The sequence below is a fragment of the Hippopotamus amphibius genome, chromosome 10 (genome assembly GCF_030028045.1).
Source record: "Hippopotamus amphibius kiboko isolate mHipAmp2 chromosome 10, mHipAmp2.hap2, whole genome shotgun sequence".
In the NCBI taxonomy this organism is placed as follows: Eukaryota; Metazoa; Chordata; class Mammalia; order Artiodactyla; family Hippopotamidae; genus Hippopotamus; species Hippopotamus amphibius.
The window spans coordinates 27,480,050-27,504,792 of NC_080195.1; the positions used below are offsets into that span (position 1 = coordinate 27,480,050).

A 24,743-nucleotide genomic window follows, 5' to 3' on the forward strand; every position below is an offset into this window, starting at 1 on the left:
CCTTCCGTAGAGCTGAAGAAGGGCTTTGGACAGGCCAGATGCCTCTGCAGAGTAGAGATGAGAGAATGGCAGGAAGCCCTCAGAACTGTCTCCATCTCCACTCAGTTCACTCTTTAAAAACTGTATTTTAAACGTTTGATAATTTCCCCTCGGAGACAATCGGCAAATCAGTTGGGCGAAGAGATTCTGCCTAGGTTGTCAGAATGCAGGTGCCTCCACAATACCAGGAAAAGTGGTTTCCGAAGAAAAGAAAACACAAAACACGTAAATGGAGTTTGCTGTTCATCATTAATGACACAGTTCAAGGGGCATTGATGGGAAAAGTTGAGCAATGACTGTTTACTGTACTTTGCCAGCAAATCTGCAAAAATAAGACATTAATGATTAAGCGAGTTTCATAGCCTCTTGTTAAACTTCTTTCTTCTGAATCTTATAACGTGGAAATGGGTTTTAAAACTGCATTTGTCTGACCAAGCAGGACTGGGGGAAAAAAAAAGATGCTTGAGGACAAAAAAAAAAGAGAGAAAGAAAGAAAGAAGATTGCCTTTAGGAAAGTCTAAGATTTCTTTATCATGTTTCAGCCTCTGTGTTTTTTATCATCTCAAACATTTTTAGAAATACACAAACTCCCTTTCTCCTCCTTAAATGTCTCCATCCCATCCACCCCATTATGCCATCCCGATGGGTCCCCATAAAATCTCCTTCGTGTGCCCAAGAGTGTGAACCATTCCCCACCCACCCCCCACCCCCCCAAACAAAAAAGAGATGGAGGGCAGAGATGGTTATTGTTGGTTTTTTTCATGTGCTGCTTTTGAGAGTGCAGTGAAGAATATGGGACAAGGGGGATTTATTTAAGGACTCAAGGAATTCTTTGTAGCAGATGTTGATGGTTTAGGGATTAAGAGTAGGAGTGGATTGCTCTTTGCAGAGACATTTATGTTTCTTGGGAAATGAAATCTCCCTCCCAACATAGGCATTTCACCTTCAGTATCCTGGTGGTTTGGGAGGCTCTTTCTTGGATGTTGACTGGGCCTTAGGAGGCCAAGGACGAGGTCATCTTGTAAGCTGTGCTCTTGACGTAAGAGCCATGGGAAATAGTTTTCCTGTAGTTATTTAGTTAATTTTAGCCCACAGATACTTGATGACAGGTCCGTTGAGAGAGGGAATGTGTGTGATCTTATTCTTCCTTAACACGTCCAGCTCTGTGCTCCCAGCGTGGCCTGAGCTAGGCTAGCCGAGGTATCTGACCCTGTCAGGGTGAATCAGATGATCTTCTGCAGCCTGAAGAAAGGAGAAGCAAAACCGAATAGGGATTTCAATACAGCTTCTCTCAATTTCCTTCTCAATGTCACCTCTCCCCTTCCTCTTTCTTTCTCTACTTCTTTGAGCCCCACATGACCTATTCTATTAATTCCTATAAATAGCATCTCACTAATCTGTCCATCTCCAATCTCTGTCACCTCCGTACTTGCTCACTTCATTCCTGACTGTCACGTGCCTGCTAGAAACCTCCCGAGGTTTTCCCCCTGCTTATAAAGGTTGGCAGAGAATGGCTGAAACCCATCTTTGTTAATTTCCCATAGCCTTTGATCATGTCCACTGTACTTCATCCTTCTAAACACTTTGCCGTCTGCGTTTCACCCTCACTTCTGTGACATGTGCCTTTGCTCCTAGAGTGTGCAGTTTCATAAATGTGTACCCTGGTGGCTGAGAACCCAGATACTGGAGTGTCCTGTTGGTTTCTGGTTCCTAAATCCAGTACTTAGTATTATGATGGTGGGCAGTTGATTCATCTCTATGTCTTAATATTACGATAAAAGGGTGCTGACTTTGTAGAGTTATTGCAAGAGTTAGAGGTATTGATAAAGTGTTTAAAACCATACCTAACAGAGTTAACTCTTATCAATCATTAGTTATTATTTTATGACATCATTTATCCTCTGTAGGGCATCATTCACCAGTGTGTTAATACTTAAACTAATTGAACTGAATTACATTTCTAGTGCCTTAGTAAGTTTTCTGTGAGTTAAGCCTATATAGACTCTAAAAGTCCATTCTAGGCCAGCCCTAGGTGTCCAGCTCTCCCAAGTATGATAGGATCAAAGAGTGTTTAAAAAAATGGAAAAGACTTTTCTATCACTTCCTACTTTTTTAGAGTCAGCTGGTTCTTTTGTGGTAATAATCTTGCAAATCTCTTCAGAAATTAAAAAAATCATTTTGTCATTTTTGTATATGATATGCACATCTGAATATGATAAAGATGTGATTTTTAAGTAAAAAAAAAATCCTTAAAGCCTATATTATGAAGTTAGCTTAATATAATCTCTAATATTTACAACATATTTAATCTCTTCTTATGTAGCAAATGACAGATTCTTTAATTTATTTAAAATTATTAGTCAAGACATGATTTGTCATTAAATACTGCATTTGACTTGGGGACCAGTGTACATTAAAATGTAACTTGAAATTTAACTATGTTTAATGGCATCAAAAATGGAGAGTAAAACACCGCCTTTAGGACCTTGCTTGGAATTCTTTTGATTTGCTTGCAGGAGGGGGGAAAAACACTTTTTTTTTTCCCCCATAACTTTCATGTTTTGTTGAAGTAAGAGATTTCTGGCTGCTATTTGCAAGCACTTCCCAGCAAATAACACATTGCACATGAAGATGGTTTTTATTCCCAATAAATGAAAAGCCAAATTGGATATAATTGTCACTAGATTTCTTCTTTTTAAGATTGGTTTTTGAAGTGCTAAAGACATCTCCATGTGCTAAATAAGGATTTTGATATATGAATGTAGCTTAGGAGTCTGATGACAATTGTCTTGAGGGGACTTTGCAAGATTAGTATCATTTTTATATGATTCATTAAATTCTTGTAGTTCAACATCAGAGCTCCTTATGCTTTCTGCGTGTAACCAATGATCCATTAACAATTTAACAGTTTCAAAACCACAGTGGGCAAAAACTTGATGGCGTTTGGGCCATTCAGCTGAGGGGTGTCTTGCCATGATCCTGTTTGCTCATCTCTGTAAAAACACTAGGAAGCTCGCTGGCACAATATCGCTTAGAGATCATTTGATTTTAAAGGGAAACAATATAGACACAATTATTTTATTTATGTCACGCCTATTGTTGTTGAAATGCACCCAGTATCAGTTAACTGTGCAGATTCCTGGCTTCTCCCCCAGACCTGAGGAAGGACCAGGGAAGCAGTGTTTGTATGAAGTTATCCAGGTGATTCTATGATCAGGTGTCTTTGGGACACGTTGGCCAGGAAGAGTATTTCTCAAACTTCAACATGTATGCAAATCAACTGGGTTCCTATTGAAATGCAGATGATTCGGTTAAAATGAATCAGTACGTCCAGTCCACAGTCCGAGATTTTATCTCCCAAATGTTGCTGATGCTGCCAGGTGGTCTGCGGCTCCTACTTTTTTTTTTTTTTTTTTAAGAACTTTTATTGAGATACAGTTAACAGACAATAAACAGCATATATTTACAGTGTACAATTTAGTATTCCAATCTCCCAATTCATCTCCCCCCCAACCCTCCCCACTTGGTGTCCATGTGTTTGTTCTCTGCATCTGTGTCTCTGTTTCTGCCTTGCATTTCCTCTTTCATAGTTGTTAGCATTTGCCTTATGTACTGAGGTGCTCCTATATTGGGGGCATATATATTTGTAATTGGTATCTCCTCTTCTTGAATGGATCCCTTGATCTTTATGTAATGTCCTTTCTTATCTCTTGTAACATTTTTTATTTTAAAGTCTATTTTATCTGATGTGACTTATTGCTATTCCAGCTTTCTTTTAATTTTCATTTGCATGGAATATCTTTTTCCATCCTCTCACTTTCCATCTGTATGTGTCCCTAGGTCTGAAGTGGGTCTCTTGTAGACAGCATATATTTGGGTCTTGTTTTTGTATCCATTCAGCCAGTCTGTGTCTTTTGGTTGGGGCATTTAGTCCATTTACATTCAAGGTAATTATTGATATGTATGTTACCATTTTCTTAATTGTTTTGTTTTTGTTTTTGTAGGTCCTTTTCTTCTCTTATGTTGCCAACTTAGAGAAGTTCCTTTAGCATTTGTTGTAGGGCTGGTTTGGTGGTGCTGAATTCTCTTAGCTGTTGCTTGTCTGGAAAGCTTTTGATTTCTCCATGGAATCTGAATGAGATCCTTGCTGGGTAGAGCATTCTTGGTTGTAGGTTCTTCTCTTTCATCACTTTAAATATATCGTGCCACTCTCTTCTGGCCCGCAGAGTTTCTGCTGAGAAATCAGCTGTTACCCTTATGGGAGTTCCCTTGTATGTTATTTGCCGTTTTTCCCTTGTTGCTTTTAATAACTTTTCTCTCTCTTTAATTTTTGTCAGCTTGACTAGTATATGTCTTGGCGTGTTTCTCCTTGGGTTTATCCTGCCTGGGACTCTCTGCGCTTCCTGCACTTGGGTAGCTATTTCCTTTCCCACGTTAGAGAAGTTTTCAACTATAATCTCTTCCAGTATTTTCTTGGGCCCTTTCTCTCTCTCTTCTCCTTCTGAGACCCCTATAATGCGAGTGTTGGTGCATTTAACATTGTCCCAGAGGTCTCTTAGGCTGTCTTCAGTTCTTTTCTTTATTTTTTCCTTATTCTTTTCCGCATCAGTGATTTTCACCATTCTGTCTTCCACGTCACTTATTCGCCCTTCTGCCTCAGTTAATCTGCTGTTGGTTCCTTCTAGTGTATTTTTCATTTCCATTATTGTGTTGCATATCTCTGTTTGTTTGCTCTTTAATTCTAGCTCTTTGGCAAACTTTTCCATCTTTGCATCCAGTCTTTTCTCAAAGTCCTGGATCATCTTCACCATCATTATTCTGAATTCTTTTTCCGGAAGAGTGCCTGTCTCCTCTTCATTTAGTTGTTTTTCTGGGGTTTTATCCTGTCCCTTCATCTGGTACAAAGTCCTCTGCTTTTTCATTTTCTCTTTCTGTGGCTGTGGTTTTCAGTTCCACAAGACGAAATACTGCTGCTACTGCTTGATACTGCTGTCTGCCCTCTTGTGGAGGAAGCTGTCTAGGAGGCTAGTGCCTGCTTCCTGATGGGAGGCACTGATGGTGGGTAGGGCTGGATGGGCAGAGCTCAGTAAGACTTTAATCTGCTTGTCTGCTAATGGGTGGGGCTGTGTTCACACCTTGTTGGTTGTTTGGCCTGAGGCTACTTAGCACTGGAGCTTACAGGCTCTTTGGTGGGGCTAATGGCAGACCCTGGGAAGGTTCACGCCAATGAGCACTTCCCAGAACCCCTGCTGCCAGTGCCCCTGCCTCCTCGGTGAGCCACAGCTGCCCACCATCTCTGCAGGCAACCCTCCAACACCAGCAGGTAGGTCTGGCTCAGTCTCCTATGGGGTCACTGCTCCTTCCCCCTGGGTCCTGATGAGCACACTTTTTTGTGTGCCCTGCAAGAGTGGAGTCTCTCTTTCTCCCAGTCCTGTGGAGGTCCTGCAATCAAATCCCGCTGGCTTTCAAAGTCTGATTCTCTGGGGATTCCTCCTCCTGTTGCTAGACTCCCAGGTTGGGAAGCCTGACATGAGGCTCAGAACCCTCACTTTAGTGGGTGGACTTCTGCAGTATAACTGTTCTCCAGCTTGTGAGTCACCCACCCAGCATTTATGGGATTTGATTTTAACACGATTGCGCCCCTCCTACCATCTCATTGCAGCTTCTCTTTTGCCTCTGGATGTGGGGTGTCTTTTTTGGTGAGTTCCAGTGTCTTTCTGTCAATGATTGTTCAGCAGTTGTAATTCTGGTGCTCTTGCAAGAGGGAGTGAGCGCACATCCTTCTACTCCACCATCTTAATCCTATCTGTGGCCCCTACTTTGAGTAGCAAGACCCTAGAACACCTTTAGGAAGCACTATTAGGGAAATGTGGATTCAACCCATTGCTCCAGTGGCATCACTTACTAGCTGAGAAACTGATATTCAGAAAGAGTAGGTGACTTGACCACAGGTCCCCCCGAAGATAGATGGCAGACATGGAACCAGATCTTATATCCATCCATTCACCCTTCCTGAGTGCTCTTGCTACTAAGCTGTGTTTCTTGCTTTCTATTAAATGGGAGTTTGAGAACCATCTTAGAAAGGCAAGTTCATGTGCATTCGAGTGTTTCCTATTCTGTTTCTGACTAAATTGCATTCCTCCACATGGTCAAATTATTTTATATATATATATATACATCATTCTTTTATATATGTGTAATACTTGCATATAATGTTATAATACAAGTATATTATTTATAATTCAAGTATATTATATATATGTAATACAAGTGTATTATGTATATGTATAATACAAGTATATATAATAATATGTATAATACAAGTATATTATATATAATATATATAATACAAGTATATATATTTATACATTGTATAAGTTATATATATAATATATATGTATATATAAAATCACAACCTATTGCTGCCTTAGTGGCCAAAAAATTCTGTACAGATTTTGTTTTAGTAGCCAAAATGCCTGTCATCTTAAACTATTGTATTTTCCTTAATAATTACACCCTGTGTCAGAGAGATGCTGGCTGCCCATCCAACTGCCTGGGGCTGGAAATAGCTGAGGCTCCGTTTGAAAGTGATTTTCTAAAGGTAAAATAAATAAATAAAGCCAACCCACATTCACCCCCACCAAGTTGGCAGAAGACCGTCTCCAGGGAGCGACTCCCATAGGCTTCCTCTCGTTTGTCTGATTCAATCAAGCTGGAGGTAGTCGGGCTGCTGTGGCATCTGTTACTTCTGCTGCTGGATGGTTGTCAAAACGAAGCATATTCAATTATTCGTCGTTGTTTATTTTCATGGGTGAACATTTGGCTGCTTAGCCATTGCTTTTCTTTCCTGTTTTTCTCTCTCTTCTTACAGAATGTTTGGCCTTTATCATTAACCCTAGGTCGGACAAACTCTTCTTAACGTCTGAGCCTTTTCTTCAATATGGGAGTTGGGGTTGGGAGGACGAGGGAAACCTTTATCTTTATAGTCACATAGAAAGTTGGCCACTGGGGATAAAACGCAACAGGAACCCATTGTTCTGATTTTTTTTTTAAAAGAATCTATAAAATATGCATCCTGAATATAATTTAAATAGACGGCTTATTTGAGACATTCCTAAAATTGTGCCAAGAATCAGTGAAGAACTTAGAGGAGAATCTCATTTAAAAGCTATGAAACTCCCTACCTAATTTGACAAGCCCATAGCAAAAACAGTATTATTTCTGTTGACTTTGGTAGAGGAGGGTGTATCTGTTTGAAAACTTAGAGGAGATATTGAACTAAGGCTCAGTTATGGATCTGGCTTCATGGCTTTGATAAATAATTTCACCTGCTAAAAACTGTCCATAGCCCCTTCTTGACAGCTAAATTAAATATAAAAACAAACATCTGCACGTCTATCTAGTGTTCAAAGTCAGCCGTAACCTACATTTCCCCTCTTATGTCCCGTTATATCTGTACAAGCATGCTGGGCTCCTGCTGAGTTAGGACAGCTTAGATTCTGGGCCATGGACTTGTTTTCCTCCTCCTTGATGTGCTGATAGTCTTTTTCCTGGAGCATGTTCCCAGCCTCATCTCACACTCCTGCCTCTTCCCACCTAATTCCTACAGCCAAGGTCCATTGTGGGTGCTGTGTTCTTTATAAAACCTAGTTTAGCAAATCCCTAATACTAATTGACCTCAGCAGCCTGACATATCCTCTGAGCCCTTGAAAAATGTCCCTTCAAGCATCTCCAGCTTCAAAATTGATAAAACCTATATATCCACCTCTGAGTTCTCATAGCATTCCTTTACTTATTATAGTTTCTTTACTTATTATAATTTACCTTTACTTATTATAATTTACATTTCTTTACTTATTATAATTTTCCCAGAATTATGGTTATCTTGAAGTTATTTGTGGATTTACTTCCTTTGTTAGGCTATAAGCTGCTTTAAGATGCAGTTGGATTACTCTCATTGGCTTGACCTCTGAGCCTAGCAGGGAGCCTTATCTAGCACCTTTGTATTATAAATGTTTGTTTGGTTTGAAAGGCAACCCTATCATTGCTGGATATGGTTCTGTGAAAGACCATTTATGAGATGTGTGTCAAGATTGTCCCGTGAGACTAACATGGCATCTGGCTTCTTAACGAGACCATAGCTCACAAGGATGCTATTATTATAAGGATCATCTTTGTCCTCCCTGGCATGTGAACTACTACTGTTTCCTGCAATAAAGACGAGGTCTGAAGGGAATCAGGGGTAGGTGAGTGATCACAGCCCTGTGGTGTGCAGCACGTGGCCCTGAAAGTCCCCGAGGCTGCCCGCTTTAGCCGCACTTTTCCCTTCCGTCCTTTACAGAACGTGGAATTTGTTCATAGGTCATGGAAAACATGTTACAACCCATTCTCAGCACCTGGTAGCAATTTCACAAAAGCTTGAAGTCCACTTTTCCCTTCCCCTGGAAGGATGTGGCCAGAGGCAAGAGTAAATATTATCTATTCGCCCAAAGGTTGAGGCTTTCCTTTGGACTGAAATTAAGGTGTGTGAATATTATTGAAGGATCTGAGAGTCCAGGCCTCCTGATGGAGTTGCGCACTGCACAAGAGCATCCAGCCAAGGAATGGGTTGGGCGTGGAAATGCAGCCTGCACTCCACCAGGCAGGAATGCATCCCAGAACGTGGTTACAACCACGTGAGAGAAGGGGCTGGGCTTTTTTGCTGCTGTTTTATAGCCAAGACCTGTGTTCGCACTGGTGTCCAGTTTACACAGACGTGCCCCATAGGCTTGTGGCAGCAGGACTGGGTACAGCATTTGTGGTACCGAGTGCAAAGTGAAAATCTGGGGCCCCTTGTTCAAAAATTAAGTTTCAAACCGTCAGTATTAGATGGTCCCACACCCATGAAGATGGCCATAATGGCAGTAATGTGATGATTCAGGAAATCACTTTCTGTGTGTAATGATTTTATAAAAAGGGAATAATTGGCCTAAAAAGGCTAGGGATGCGTTCTGATTCCATATGGAGTTGGGGACAGGATTATTCTGTTTTTGCTCCAAAGCCAGAGGCAGCATCACAAGAAATAAGCGTTGTTGTTTGTTTGTTTTTATTTTTAAATTTTTTTCCAGATCTTTATTGGAGTATAATTGCTTTACTCTGCTGTACCAGTTTCTGCTGTACAACAAAGTGAATCAGCTGTATTTATACATATATCCCCATATCCCTTCCCTCTCGAGCCTCCCTCCCACCCCTCTAGGTCATCACCAAACATTGAGTTGATCTCCCTGTGTTATGCTGGGACATGGAAGCAACCTGAATGCCCACCAACAGATAAATGGATAAAGGAGATGTGGCACATACATACAATAGAATATTACTCAGCCGTAAAAAGGAATGAAATTGAGTTAATGACATGGGTGGACCTGGAGTCTGTCATACAGAGCAAAGTAAGTCACAGAAAAACAAATACCATATGTTAACGCATATATATGGAATCTAAAAAAAATAGTACTGATGAACCCAGTGGCAGAGCAAGAATAAAAGACACAGATGTAGAGGACGGACTTGAGGACATGATGGGGGTGAAGGGGGGAAGCTGGGATGAAGTGAGAGAGTAGCATTGACATATATACACTACCAAATGTAAAATAGATGGGAACTAAGTTTTAAGATGGCATGTTTGGGGTCATGCCGGCAACTAGAAATGCCCATGCTGGAACATTCTTCCTGTGGCCCCATTCATCTGCAGACTGTATATAGGCAAGTGAGAGGTGCCTGCCTGGTGGTGGTGGTGATACTGGTAGAAGGAATTACTGCATTGGGTGAGTGGGTGACTAATAGGATTCTCTTTAAAAAATCCCTTTGACATAATTCAGGCTTTCAAAAATGTTGCAGTATAGATAGTACCAAAAAATTCCCTTAAGCCCTTTACTGACGACCCTTAAATGGTAATATCTGACCATATCTGCCTTGGCATCATCTCTGTGTTTATCCTTATATGTATTTGTATATAAACAATTATGGTTTATTTTTTGACTGGTTTAAGATTAAGTTGCAGACATGATGCTCCCTTTTCCCTAAATACTTCACTCTGTATGTTTTTAAAAAACACATTCTGACATTACTGTGGTATAATTATCAAAAAGTAACATTGATACAATGCTATTATCCAATCTAAATACCTTGAATTTTATCAATTATTCATAAAGTCCTTGATAACAGTAACAGAAATCGTAGCTCATGGCTTACCTTCGGTTGAGAGGTCTCTTTAGTCTTCTTTAATGCAAATAACTGCTTGGTCTTCCTTTGTTCATTACATTGAATTTTTCTAGTGTAAAGGTCAATTATTTTGTATAATGTTCCTCAAATTGAACATGTAAAATGGAAATAGCAGTCGCCTAGGAGGGACTTCCGTTGATCAAATCTGGGACAATTGGAGTTTCAAAAGAGATCAAAGTAAAGGTTATAACTCATTAAATAAGAACCCATGAATTTACACTGATATATTTTTTAAATGAATGTAAAAATAAATGGAGGGAAAGAGACAACTCTCTTATAATGGAATAAAAGAATAAATGTAGAAGGAATGATAGAAATGGAAAATCATTTAGCACCCATTGTAACTGATTCACACAGTGTCATGGATGCTAAAACCAGTGCCTGGATGTTTTAGGAGTAACATGATAGTTACAGAATCTCAAAGTACCTCTCCACAAGATGCTGATTAATTACAAAGGGGGAGTTAGTAACTTAGCAGTAGAGAATCCCGCCATATACCACCTTAATCAAGTGGTCGAGGTTGACATCACCAGCAGTGGGACAAGTCCACAGTATATGTCTTCAGATGGAATAAACTGAGAGGATAGCATCATGTTAATGGTATTCCTTCCAAATATAGCTCATCTGTATTTAACCATAGGAAAACATTGGACAAGCCTAAATTGAGGAACGTTTTACATAATTGGTCATTTTTAACTACACATATCTCTCAAAATGCCATCCTGGTGTGGGAACGCTGCTGGGGTGTTCCGGGGATATAAAAATCCACAAGATAGACTTGCTACATCTTTCTGAAAATCAGTTCTATTCCCCTTGAGGTCAGTAAAATATAAATATGAACATAATTATGGAAAAAAAATTTCTTGAATTGTGAAGATGCAACTTGAAACATTCAAGCCATTTTGGGCATGCCACGTCTTTTTAGGCTCCATCCATAAATGCCTTGGGGATATGAATTTATTCTCCTCTGCCAGTGGGGGCACTTCAGTAGAAAGTGTGAATAACACTGAACTATAAGAGACTGTGATTCTATGAACAGACTAGGGTGATTTCTACAGAATTGGTATAAATTGTTCTACTTTTGCTGAATGTGTGCCCAGTTGAGTACATCAGCTTTAAATATGGGAACTGCTGGGTAGTGGTGCATTAATTTACAACATATCCTACAACAGATAATGAGAAAATTCCCCAAATAACGTTCCTTCATGTCATTGATCACCAACAATTATTTTACTGAGAAGAATTTGCAGAAATATGGCCACCACCTTTTTAGGAAATCTCAGTTAATTCAGTCTGCCATTCTTGTGAAATAAATCTTAAACTTCCTGGAAAAAAGCCATTTCTCTAAAAATCTCAGTGGCAGTTTAACAGGAGGAGAATATAGATTTTACTTCAATTCAGCTTTCATTTTTTTCCACTGAAGAAACCTTCTGACAGTTAAAGTGAACAGATGATAAGCAAGTAAAACAAAACAAAAACCCCAAAACAGAAACACAGCTTATCTTTGTGACTCTCTGAGGATTTTTTGAGCCAAGTGATATTATTCTTAAATTAGTTTAGCATCCCTCTATGAGGATAAGTAAGGACAAGGGAGTACAGTCTAGAAATTTAAGTGTTGAAGGAATGCTAACTGAGGTGTGTAAGTACCGGACAGCCATGAATAATTGTCTACATGTTTTAGATAGCACAACAATAAATAAAATTTCATTCCTTCCTTTGAAGAGTTTATACTCTAGTGAGAGGATAGACTTATAAACACGCCTTTTCAAGGGAGTGTGGTTAGAGTAAGCACAGTGTGTTTTAGGAGCTCAGAAGGACGCTTTACTGATCCTCAAGGTCTGTGATAGACTTCCTGAGCTAATTCCTTAGGGAAAAGGAAGGTTAACAAGGACACCATGTTCGGGTTAAGGAAAGAGCTTGAGTTGCAAGCACAAAAAGATGGAAGAGTATGGAAACTACATGGGAAAACAAGGAGATGAGGCTACCAGGGAGAAGTAGGTCAGAGTATGGAGGGTGTTTAAATCTTAGCAGAGAATTCATTCAGGATGTGGTCTGGGGGAATTGACATGTCATAGCAGGGCAGTGATGTGGTCATATCTTCAAACCCTTGTGCCACCATCCCATTCAGCCACAGAGAATTAAAGGCAAGCAAGACTCAAGGCAAGGAAGTTTCATGCCAACCTATGAGACTGCTGATGGGACTAGAACTTCTGCTGGGCTGGTATATGTTAAAGCGGAAGGAGCAAATTGGAGATTCTAGGAAGGTGAAATTACCAAGACTGTGTGGCTGCTTGAATGCAGAGCTGCCGAGAAGTGAAGTGGGAGTTGAGAGATTACCCCAGGTTTGGGGCTTTCTAGATTCTTGGCTAAAGTGACTGAATTAATGGTGATTCCATTAAATAGGATTGTGAATAGAGTAGAAGAAACTAGTGTAGAGAACAAGATACGAGTTGGGTTTTTGATCGCGTTATGTGGGAACTACTCATGGGATATTCAATGAACTGTTTTCACCGTGTGGTTGTGTTCTTGAGCCTGAAGCCCAGGGATCAGCATCAGACATGAGAACTGAGAGTCACTGGCAAGTAGGTGGTCGTTAGGAGAGCGGATCTCCATCAGGGAGATAGGAGCAGCAGGTTTGTATCTGAAATACTGAAGGTGGTGTCAACTGAAAAAAAAAAAAAAAAAAAAAGCACAACCTAAAAGTTGAGAATTACGTTTTATTCAGCAGGTTTTCTGAGGACTTTAAGCCTGGGGAGCAGCATCTCAGATAAACGCTGCAAAAACTGTTACAAAGAGGCAAGAGGGGGAGCCAGGATATATAGAAGTTTTTGCAACAAGAGACCAGGTAGTCGGAACATCAAAGGATTACTGCTAATAAAAGAAAACCAGATATTTCAGGTTATGAAAGTTAGTGCTTTTCTATGTATGGAAGATGCAAGAGTCTGGGCTCACTGATATCATTCCTTTGATAGGCACCTCGGTTGTCTGGGGCCAGTATCCTATGTTTTTCTCATCGTGAGTTTCCTCAGGGTGCACGGTCAGGGGTGGCTGTAGCGGCTCACTGCTAGATGGGCTCAGCACTGGGCAGCCCATTTATCTCCACCCTGAGTTCCCTCAGGGCTCACTGTCTGGGTGGCTGCAATGTGATGGCTTGATGGCTGCAACATCATCCTTTGTTTACTGATATGGCAGGCAATATTTTAGTTCTCAGTGGTTTTCCATCCTACTCCCCGGTACCCAAACTCCTGGGGAAGAGAAAGCAACAGACCATGAGTGGAATCAAGAGTAGAATTCTGTACATGGTTCAGGGGTGAACAGAGGGAAGCCATGAATAAAACTAAGGAGAAAAGCATTGAAGATGCACTGGGAGATCAGAGAGAGAGAGTGGAGATTTTGAGGAAGGAATAAATGGTCCATGCTGTCAGTGTGATCACCAGGTTAAAGTAAGAAGTGGGAAGAGTTGATTGATTTGCTTCCATTGATTAGGACAAAGCAGTGTCATGAGGGAGGGTGATAGGGGATGATGGTAGGTCTAGGAATCAGTGGAAGATGAGGAAATGGAGATGGTATGGACACTTCTTTCCAAAGATTTGACAGAAGACAGAAAGTCTAGAGCACTAGCTGGAATTAACCATTTGAGGAACAGATGGATTTTAATACAAGCATAATGATTAGATGGGCTCATTTTTTAAAACAAGAAGGAGTAGCAGCTGCAGAAAAAGTAAAGAAGTAAAAGAAGAGCTGGGTTTGAGTTCTGTGCTCAACTAACTGTTACTGACAGGGGTTCTTAGCCTCCCCGATCAATAGAAATTGACCAGAAGCCAGACAAGAAATTCAGGCAGGGCTTTATTGGAACTCCTGTTGCAGCAGAGGGGAACAAAGCCAAGCAACAGGTTCCCTGGCTTGCTTGCTTGCTTGCTTGCTTGCTTGCTGGAGTGGGGGTGGGGATTGGTGCTAAGTTGGTTCCTTATATGGGGTGAGGGTAGGGGTGTGTCCAGGGGTCAGGCCAGAGGGGTGGCTTAAGTGGTTTGCTTGCCCCTTTGGTGGTATTGAGTGCCAGGGGCATGTGCGGTACCCTACTTCTGCTCCCACTCCCCTGCTTTTGCTCCCGGCTCTTCTGAAGTGGCAGTTGGGTCTTTTGGTCTTTTTGTATCTTGTTGTCCATGATTTGCCCCAGCTGCACTGTGCACACAGTTATGTTTAGTCCCTTATAGTTTCTTTGTGTTTTGTGGGTGGAGGAGATATTTCCTAAAGCAGCAAAGGGTGCCAGGTCCCCGCCTGCCTCACAACCAGCTTTGTACTCTGTGGTAGTGTTTCCTAAAGCTTGTGGCGCAGGAGAAGCACACGGAAAGCTCTTTAAAAATTAAGGGTACTGGGCTTTGCTCAAGACGTGAGGAATCATTATCTCTGGGAGTAGGGTCTGGGAAGGCTTTTATGGTTTTTCTCTCTTCTGTTTCTTCTCCTTCCCACTGTCCACAATTCAGTTTTCGATGCAGATTTCTCCTTCTCTCCCCATTTCTAAATATGGTCTCTAGGTCTCTCCTTCACCCACAGGTTCTCCCCAGGTGAAATCTCTCACTCTGTGGCTCCAATACTGTCTCTATACTGATGATTCTCACCCCGACCTTGCACCTCGTCTCATGACAACTTTACTCACTGCCTCCCTCATATCCGCCTGGATATCTAGTAGGCATCTCAAACATAACATGTCCCAAAGAGAACTCTCTTTGCTTTCACCCCATCAACACTGTTGCACACCTGTGTTGATCCCTGCCTTTCCAATTCAGTCGTGGTGCCTCAGGGCTCGTTACAAGACCTCGGTGTTATCCTTGACTCTTCTGTTTCTTTCAGTCTCATCCCATCCAGCAACAAGTCCTGCCCCACCTATCTTCAAAACACATCCTGAACTTGGCCACTTCTTTCCATCTGGTTATTACTCTACTGTGATCATCTCCTCACTGCTTCCACTCTTGCAACCTTAAAATCCATTCTCCAAACAGCAGCCAGAAAGGTTGCTTAAAAACAAACAAACAAATCAGATCATGCTATTCCCTTGGCTGGACTTCTCGCATTAGATTTCCAAACTCCATGATATTGCCCCGTAGGAATAAGCAGCCCCCTCTCACCTTCTCTTGTGCCAGAATGTTCCCCTTTACTGTGGTGGCAGCCCTGGTGACTTCTTTTATTACTCAAGTACTCCTGGTTGTCACTACTTCAGAGCCTTTGCCATTCTCTTTTCCTGGAAAGCAGCCTCCAGACCTCTGAGTGGTTTGTTCTTACTTGTAAGCTTTAGTTTCATCTGCGTTGTTGGTTAGGTCTCTTTGTAAGATTTTATATGAAATACAGAGCTTGCTGACAAAAAGGTGAACAACTTCTGGCTGGAATGAGCTCTTAGATCCTTCCTGTTCTGACAAGATTGATTTAAGGTCAGGCAGATTTCTGTTCACCTTTCTTCCACCCAGTTGCCATGTGGGCTGAGTGGGAGGCTGAGTGCTAGTGGCATATTCCGGGCTTTACGTGTTCAAGACCTGGGGCCATGTCTTGTCCTGATCGACCTTCCTGGCCTCAGGGAGACCTGGGGGTAGGGAAGAATCAAAAAGCTAACGATGTAGAATAAGAAATATATTTCTTCTTGCTCTTTTACTCTTTCTCCCTTCTTTTTTTGCTCCCCATCTCTCTGTAGCACTAGTATTGAATTACAATAGATGGTGGGTATTGAAAGCTTAAGGTTATTTTTAGGTCATTTCTTTTAAACTCATTGTTAGTTCACATCCTTCTAATTTCCTGGGGAGGGCTGGGAGGGCACCAAGGAAAGTCAGGAATGAATCTTCATGTCTGTGTTGTTCTTAAAACTCTGTCCCATCTACCATGGAGTTTGTTGGTATTCAAGTGTTTATCAGGATGCTAGACTGAAGATAAGCTCTAGGGCTGCTTGTAGGGGGTGTGGGGTTTAGGCAACACCATAAATGGGGATTCCTGACAGTAGAAAGATAAGGAGCGTAACTTTTCTATATACTTCTTGAGAACTGAGTAGACTAGTCACTGGCTTCTGGGACTGCACTTTTTTTTTTCTCCATCAAGAACTTTGGTTCAAGATTGTGGTTGCTAAGGGGGAGGGGCTTGGCAAGGGATGGATTGGGAGTTTCAGGTTACCAGATTCAAACCATTATATATAGGATGAATAAACAACAAGGTCCTATTGTATGGCACAGAAAAGTATATTTAATATCCTGTGATAAATCATAATGGAAAAGAATTAAAATATATATATACACACACATACATATATACATATATAACTGAATCACTTTGCTGTACAGAAGAAATTAACACAACATTGTAAATCAGCTACACTTCAATTAAAAAGCACTTTGGGGGACTTCCCTGGTGGTCCAGTGGTTAAGACTGTGCTTCCACTGCAGGGGGTGCAGGTTCTATCCGTGGTTGGGAACTAAGATCCCACATGCCATGTAGCGTGGCCAAAGAAAACAAAAACAAAATTAAAAACACTTTGGTTCAGTGGCTATTTCTACATTCACCTAAAACTCAGTTTTCCTGTTAGAACTGCAAGTAGAACAATAGTATTTTCAAACCCATAGAAAATGAAACTTATGAGTATTTTATTTCCATAGCTTTCAGTGGAACGTGATGTAAAGATACAGAATGTGAGTTATTAACTTTATTTTAACTTGATTTAATACCTTGAAAACAAGGGAGCAGAGAATTCCTATATTTCCACCTTGTAATTTTTGTTGGGAAGTGCTATTTAGGTCATGCTTCAGCTGTTCTTTACATATCGACATAGCCAAATCAATATAATCAACACACAGAAGGAGCCTTCTGTGGAACTTGGAGATACAGTAACCTTTGAAATTTTTCCACAGGCATGGTTTCCTTATGGAGTCCCCACCCATAGTCCCTGCTAAGGGAAGTGGTGCTGAGTGCCTTCTTAAGCATAAATGGCCATGTTGTGTAGCACATGTATCCACTGTCATGTTCACTGGACCAAGAATGCACACCTAGGCAGGTTAGCTGCCCTTGAGTAGACTCAGTAAGAGACTCACTCAAGAAGGGTAAAGTGATTGTGTACTTGTGGATTCTTGCTCTTCTGAGTATGATTTGAACCTAAAAGTGAATCAGTAGTTGGTAGAAGCACCAGGAAGCAAAGACACAGACGAAGAAGCAGGCAGTAGTGACCCTGGGACATCAGAAGACATGAGTAAATGCAAGTAATGGATAAGCAGAGGCCATTAATACAGAACAGAGTGAGAGGCAGTTGGTTACAAGGGACACAAGTGACAGAAGCAATGTGTATGCTAAAAGGACTATGAAATAACCCAGTTCATGGAATTACATTGGCTCTCTTGACCCCCTTGCTTGGCCGTGTTACAGTCTCTTTGAGACCTACTTATTTTCTGATCCTTATTCTTTCCTCCAAGCCTGCTGTGTGGTCTTTCTTGGTTTGCAGTCAGTCCCGGACTCAGAATTAAGATTGTCTTCCTAATGTTCAGTTCATTCTCAAATTTTGATGGAATCTGAATGCATTTTTCGCATGTCCTTGTAAACAAAAGGAGCCAAATACAATGGAATGTACTGAGTTGGGAATGGCTCAATAGAGAGCAGGTTAAATTAGTACTCAAAGCATTTTGTGAAACTGCAGCTGTTTCTTCCCACCGTAATGTGTCCCTGCTGCTGGATGCTGTCTTCCCAACACCACTGTTGCCTGACAAACTATGCTACTTGTTGTGAAAGGGATAATGACACACCGTGCTAGTTATAAAACGATTTATTGACAACAGCAATTTAACAGCAGAGGAATTGCAGCGCGCAGGGGATCTAACAAAGCCCCAGCGTTACTCTGTGGCTCAGAAAAACAGCCTTGAGGAGCCTCTGCACGACAGGACCCCCTGGCATTATCCAAACTCATTGATGTCCCAATAAACAGAGCCCGCTCGTTGCCTGGCACCAAGATGGGGTCAGAGGGAACATGGAAAGGCTCACACAATCCAGCTATGATCAAAGGTGTCCCTCCTTCACGGTTGCTGCAGATTTACTCAGCAGGAGTTAAGCCTACGGTATTCGGAAATCTTAGGGAAGAGAAATCTACATGTGGAATTGTCCTTTAGCGTGCTTGTTGTCCTTCAAAGAGGCAGTAACATCTATACTAGATGATCCACAGCAAAGGCGTGAAATGACAGCTAGGAGCAGCCTGGTATCAGCATGGATTGGTGGGTCAAGCAATGGGCAGAATTCAGAGACGTAAGCAAGGCAGAGGGTTTAAGCCAGGCTGGCAAGAGGAGCATCTGTAAATGCACCAAATACAAGGGGATTATCACCAAGGAAACTATTGACCTGACAGGAAGCCTTTTATGTGCTTCCTTTGGGAACCAGAGTTAGTAGCTGACTTCTCAGGACATAACCATCCGGGGCTGGAGGATTGAAGCAGAAACAAATGGGAGTACCAAGCCTTGACTTTCATTTTGCTGGCCTCCATCTGTTCTGCATTTGAACCAGCCCTTTTATTACAACAAATGATCTGTATTTGGCTAAGTTACAAATTCCTTTTATGTATGACAAATTTGTTTTGTTGTTACTTTAGTAAAATATGGGTGGGAACGATTTGACGCTGATTTGAATACCAGTGTATTTGGGCACTAATGGGACATTGTACCATCCTCCTGCAATCTTAACAAATGACTATGACTATTTAAAAAAATGACTATGATTTTTCACTGGGTGATTTGGTTTAAATGAGTAAATTATTTTTATTTCATTGCATTAACTGCCAGAACATTGAACGAGCCGATAACTCCCTGGTGTTTCGGAGCTGCAGAGAACTATTATTCGGAATTGAATTTTTATTGATTTTTCTTGTGCTACAATGACTTTTCTAACATAGTAGCATGAAAGGAAAATGAGAAAAGGGCCAAATAGGGCATAGGGCGAGGAAAGCGAGGCTGCTGTTTCCCATGGCCTGGCCCCAGATGGACTACTTATTGGCAGGTACTGCTGAGTCTAGTTAATCCTGTTGTTGATTATATGATTTACACGTTAGCCAAATACCTGGCTTCATCACCTTCCCATCCTCTTCCCTCTGCTTTGTTTCTAGTTATCATGTGCCTTGTTGGCATTCTGCCGTGGAACTGAACAGGGGAACAGGGTGAAGAGGGACAGAAGTAGACAGGGTAATGCTCCAAACTGTTCAGTGGTGATGTCTGTCAGTATCATTCATACTAGCAATGAGGATGAGGATGAATGAGTGTTACTTTAACATCATTGTGGTACATTTATCTGTTGGAGACTTAGTTTTATATTAGTTTATAATAATCATTCAGATGAGTTGAAATGGAAGCTCATTGATTCATTCAACAAATATTAAGTGACTGCTGTATGCCCTTCCAGGTATTAGAGGCAAGGCAATGAAAAAAACAGATGAAATATTTTTTTTCTCAAGTGCAGAGATGTCCCATAAGTAAAATCAAAGAAGACTGTCTTAGCATTTACTGAAGATTAAAACATATAGTCCTTCTTGCTTCCTTCTTTAATAGACATCGTAGGAGTGAGACTTGGTACAATAAAATGAAACAAAATGTACTTCTTCCCTGGCTTCTGGTTCAGTTTGGGCTAGTTTAGAGAATCTTGACAACTCGTAGGAAAGAGAGGTTTTTTTTGGACATTATTTTTTCTGGCTATAAAAGTAATCCACATTCATCACAGAAAATTTTAGAAAATGCAGAAACAGATGAAGAAGATACTGAATATACCCATATTCATCCAGTAGCAAATCTTTGAAATGTTGAGTGATTTCTCTTTAGGGCTTTTCCTATGACATATATAGTAATCCCATACCAGTTGCTATTTAAACATTTTGGAGTCTTCAATCTTGATGTGTGTTTGCAGTTTGGTTCAGTTCTCCTATAGAAAATAATGTGAAAATAATTATTTTTCTTCTTTCCATAGACCATGTGAGCATAAGTGAGATCAGAAGGTGGAAATGTATTTATAGTCCACCCTCTCAAAATATATGAATAGAAGACCAAGGCTAATAAAAGAGTATCCTTATGTGATGTGATAACTTACGGGAAGAGAGGTGGATAGGCAAGCATTTTGCAGAGATTTGCAAGAAAGAAACAAGAGAGCCTATATATGCAACAACAAAAAAAAGTTTTAAGCCAGTAAAAGCTTGATTGAAACAGTAAATGAGGTATAATGTGTATGAGGTGGGCCCGTGAGATCATCTGCTTACCCGTAACTTTCTCTGAAAAACTTTCCTGTAATCACTAGATTAAAGTAGGTCCTAGGAGTCCGAACTGGCAGGAAGGGACAGGAGGAATTAAAAAAAAAATTAAAAAATAATAAAAGTTAAGTAAAAAGTAAAATAAAAATAAAGTAGGTCCTACTGTGATACATTTTTATGGAACTTCCTACTTCTCTATGTCATCCCTCATTCGTATACTTCTTACTTAATGTCTATCTTCCCTGCTGGAGCATATGCTGTGGGGAGGCTGGCATGGTCTGTGTCAAGTTCAGTAATGTGCCCCTACTGCCTGGCACAGTGGCCCATGACCAACAGCGTGAGTGAATTTTGAATGAGGCTATTGCACATTTACGGGAAAACTGAAGGCAAATTAAGAAAAAGGGTACCTACCAAAACAAGTTTTTAAAGCAGATGTACTTGCTTTCGTTTGGACGTGATGCATTCTATAAAAATATAATTTTTACATTTGGAGGAGGACAGTTCTTATGTATCAAAAAAATAGGTGAAAGATCATTTACTGAATACTATTTTATCTTATTGAGCAATCTATTCAAACATTTACTTAGAATTGTAAATATCCTTTGAGCTTCTTTTCTTTAATGTTGGCATAGTGTTATGTTGCATGAATGCACCAAAAGATATTAACCATTCCTGTATGATTAAATATTTAGATTATTAGTAATCATTCAGCATTGGAAATGATTTGCGGAATATCACCATGCTACATTTTTCTTTGTAGCTTTCTAACCATTTTCTTAGAAAATTTTAGAAGTGGAATTATTGAATCATATAAATGAACTCTTTTGAATAATAGCATTACTGAACTGTCATCTGCAGTACTTGGCAATTAAGTCACCTATTTAAAGTGTACAGTTTAATGGTTCTTAGTTCTTACAGTTGTGCAGTGATTACTCTAGTCAAATTTAGGCCACTTTTATCACACCAAAGAATAGAAACATCCCCAACCCTTCCCCCCAGCCCCACCCACAGCCCTAAGCAAACACTTACCTACTTTCTGGCTCTGTGGATTTATCCACTTTGAACATTTCATATAAATGGAATCACACAGTATCTGGTCCTTTATAACTGGTGTCTTTCATTTAGCTTTACATTTTCATGATTCATCCATGGTGTACAGTACTGTGTGTCCTTACTTCATTTCTTTTTATTGCAATGTAATATTTTGTTTCTTAGATATACCAATACTATTTATTCATTTATTAGATAATGAACTCATAAATGAACTTTTAAAGATACTTGGTACATATTATAGCTTTCTTTTTTTTCTTAATTTATTTTATTGCCTGTGTTGGGTCTTTTTTGCTGTGCACGGGCTTTCTTTTGTTGCGGTGAGTGGGGGCTACTCTTCGTTGTGGTGTGCGGGCTTCTCATTGCCATGGCTTCTCTTGTTGCAAAACATGGGCTCTAGGCGCATGGGCTTCAGTAGTTGCAGCACATGGGCTCAATAGTTGTGGCTCATGGGCTCTAAAGTGCAGGCTCAATAGTTGTGGCGCACGGGCTTAGTTGTTCCGCGGCATGTGGGATCTTCCGGGAGCAGGGGTGGAACCCGTTTCCCCTGCATTGGCAGGCGGATTCTTAACCACTGTGCTAACTAGGAAACCCAAAGCTTTCATTTTTAACCATTTTCACTGCTAGCGATGTTTAAGGCCATCTAGTTCTCTACACTCTTTTTAAAACCGGAAATTATACTTTAAAACAAAGAAACAAAACAAAGGCTGTTTGGAAGAGTACAGAGAGGTATTGATGCTTTTTATTAACATTTCTTTAACAATTAGTGATATTGGCCCTCCTAAATATCTTTAGTATCCATTTGTGTCTCTTCTTTTGTAAATTATGTTTTAATGCCCCTTCACCATTTTATTTTAAGGTATTTATCCTTCTCAGTTTGTTTCAAAAGTCCCCTTTACATTAAGGCTGTTAAGCCTCTGCCTGTAATTTTGCTTGTAGTGTTTTAGATAAAAACAGTTTTCAATTTTGATAAAACAATATCTGCTGATCATTTCCTTAAGTGTTCTTCCTTCAATTTTAGGTTTAGAAATGTCTTTCCCAAGCTAAGATCCAATAAGTATTTTATTACTGCTATGGTTTTGTAGGAAATATTTTTATTAAGGTGGGATTTATTTCGATATAACATAAGGCATAGGTCTAACTTTATCTTTTTCTCCAAAAGGGCCTCCTAATTCATATATCACTTTTATCCTATACTAACATTCTTTTTATTTGAGTCTCTTTGAAAAATGTTCTAGTTAATAATTAATTTGTATATCTGATTTATGACAAGATCTTTTAATAATGGCAGCTTTATAATAGGATATAATAATAGATGTAACCTTAATTAAGCCCTGTTGTGCACCCAGTGCTCTTAAAAGGATTTTACCCATATTGGCATTTAATATGTGTAATAGGAATTATTACCCTCATTTTACAGATGAGGAAACTGAGGTAAAGAGAGCTAGAGATATTTACCAAGTTAAGATGCTAGTAAGTGGCAGACCAAGAATTCAAACAGATAGAGGCATACCTCATTTTTTTGTGCTTCACTTTATAGCGGATAATTGCAGATACTGCATTTTTTATAAATTTAAATTTTGTGGCAACCCTGTGTTGAGCAAGTCTGTCAGTGTCATTTTTCCAGCAGCATTTTCTCACTGTGTGTCACATTTTAGATATTCTCACAGTATTTCAAACTTTTTCACTATTATTACATTCATCCTGGTAATCTGTGCAGTGATCTTTTTTTTTTAAGCTCTTTAATGGAATATAATTGCTTTACACTATTGTGCCAGTTTCTGCTGTATGACAGAGTGAATCAGCTGTATTTATACACATACCCGCATATCCCCTCCCTCCCGCGACACCCTCCCACCCTCCCTATCGCAGCCTTCTAAGTCATCACCCATCATCGAGTTGATCTCCCTGTGTTATGCAGCAGCTTCCCACTAGCTATTTTACATTCGGTAGTGTATACGTCAATGTTATCCTCCCACTTTGCCCCAGCTTCCCCTTCGCCCCACCCCCCCAACCCGTGTCCTCAAGTCCGTTCTCTACATCTGCATCTGTATTCTTGCCCTGTCACTGGCTTCATCTGTACCATTTTTTTAGATTCCACATATATGAGCATACGGTATTTGTTTCTCTCTTTCTGGCTTACTTCGCTCTGTATGACAGACTCTGGGTCCAGCCACCTCACTACAAATAACTCAATTTCATTCCTTCTTATGGCTGAGTAATATTCCGTTGTATATATGTGCCACATCTTCTTTATCCATTCATCTGTTGATGGGCATTTAGGTTGCTTCTGTGTCCTGGCTATTGTAAATAGTGCTGCAATGAACATTGTGGTACATGTTTCTTTTTTGGATTATGGTTTTAAAAATGAGGAATGCTCATGAATTTCTGTGTCATCCTTGTGCAGGGGCCATGCTAATCTTCTCTGTATCGTTCCAATTTTAGTATATGTGCTGCTGAAGCGAGCACGGTGCAGTGATCTTTGATGTCACTGTTGTAACTGTTTTGGGGTGCCATGAGGCACACCCATGTAAGATGATAAAGTTAATTGCTAACTGTTGTATGTGTTCTGACTGCTCCACCAACCAGCTGTTGCCCCATCTCTCTTCCTCTTCTTGAGTCTCCCTATTCCCTGAGACACAACACACAGCAATATTGAAATTGGGCCAATTAAAAACCCTAAAATGGCCTCTAAGTGTCCAGCTGAAAGGAAGAGTTGCATCTCTCTTGCTTTAAATCAAAAGCTAGAAATGCTTAAGCTTAATGAGGAAGGTATGTTGAAAGCTGATATAGGCCAAGAGCTAGGCCTTTTGCATTAAAGGCTGAGTTGTGAATGCAAAAGAAAAGTTCTGGAAGGAAATGAAAACTGCTACTCCAGTGAACACACAAATGATTAGAAAGCAAAACATCCTTATGACTGATGTGGAGAAAGTTTGAATGGTAGAAGATCAAATCAGACATAGGGCTTCCCTGGTGGCACATTGGTTAAGAACCTGCCTGCCAAAGCAGGGGACACGGGTCCAATCCCTGGTCCGGGAAGAGCCCACATGCTGTGGAGCAACTTAGCCCGTGCACCACAACTACTGAGCCTGGACTCTAGAGCCCTCGAGCCACAACTACTGAGCCTGTGTGCCACAACTACTGAAGTCCACACACCGCA

General features: G+C 40.4%; 1 protein-coding gene and 1 non-coding gene across 3 annotated transcripts in view; one reads left to right on the plus strand and one right to left on the minus strand.

Moving 5' to 3' along the window:
• Positions 1 to 24,743, plus strand: part of UNC5D (unc-5 netrin receptor D) — a 571,153-nt gene that overhangs the window by 343,779 nt on the left and 202,631 nt on the right. The gene's annotated exons all lie outside the window — the stretch shown is intronic.
• On the minus strand, positions 23,946 to 24,052 carry LOC130830688 (U6 spliceosomal RNA). The gene has a single exon (XR_009047856.1). It is a non-coding gene; the product is annotated as a U6 spliceosomal RNA (small nuclear RNA).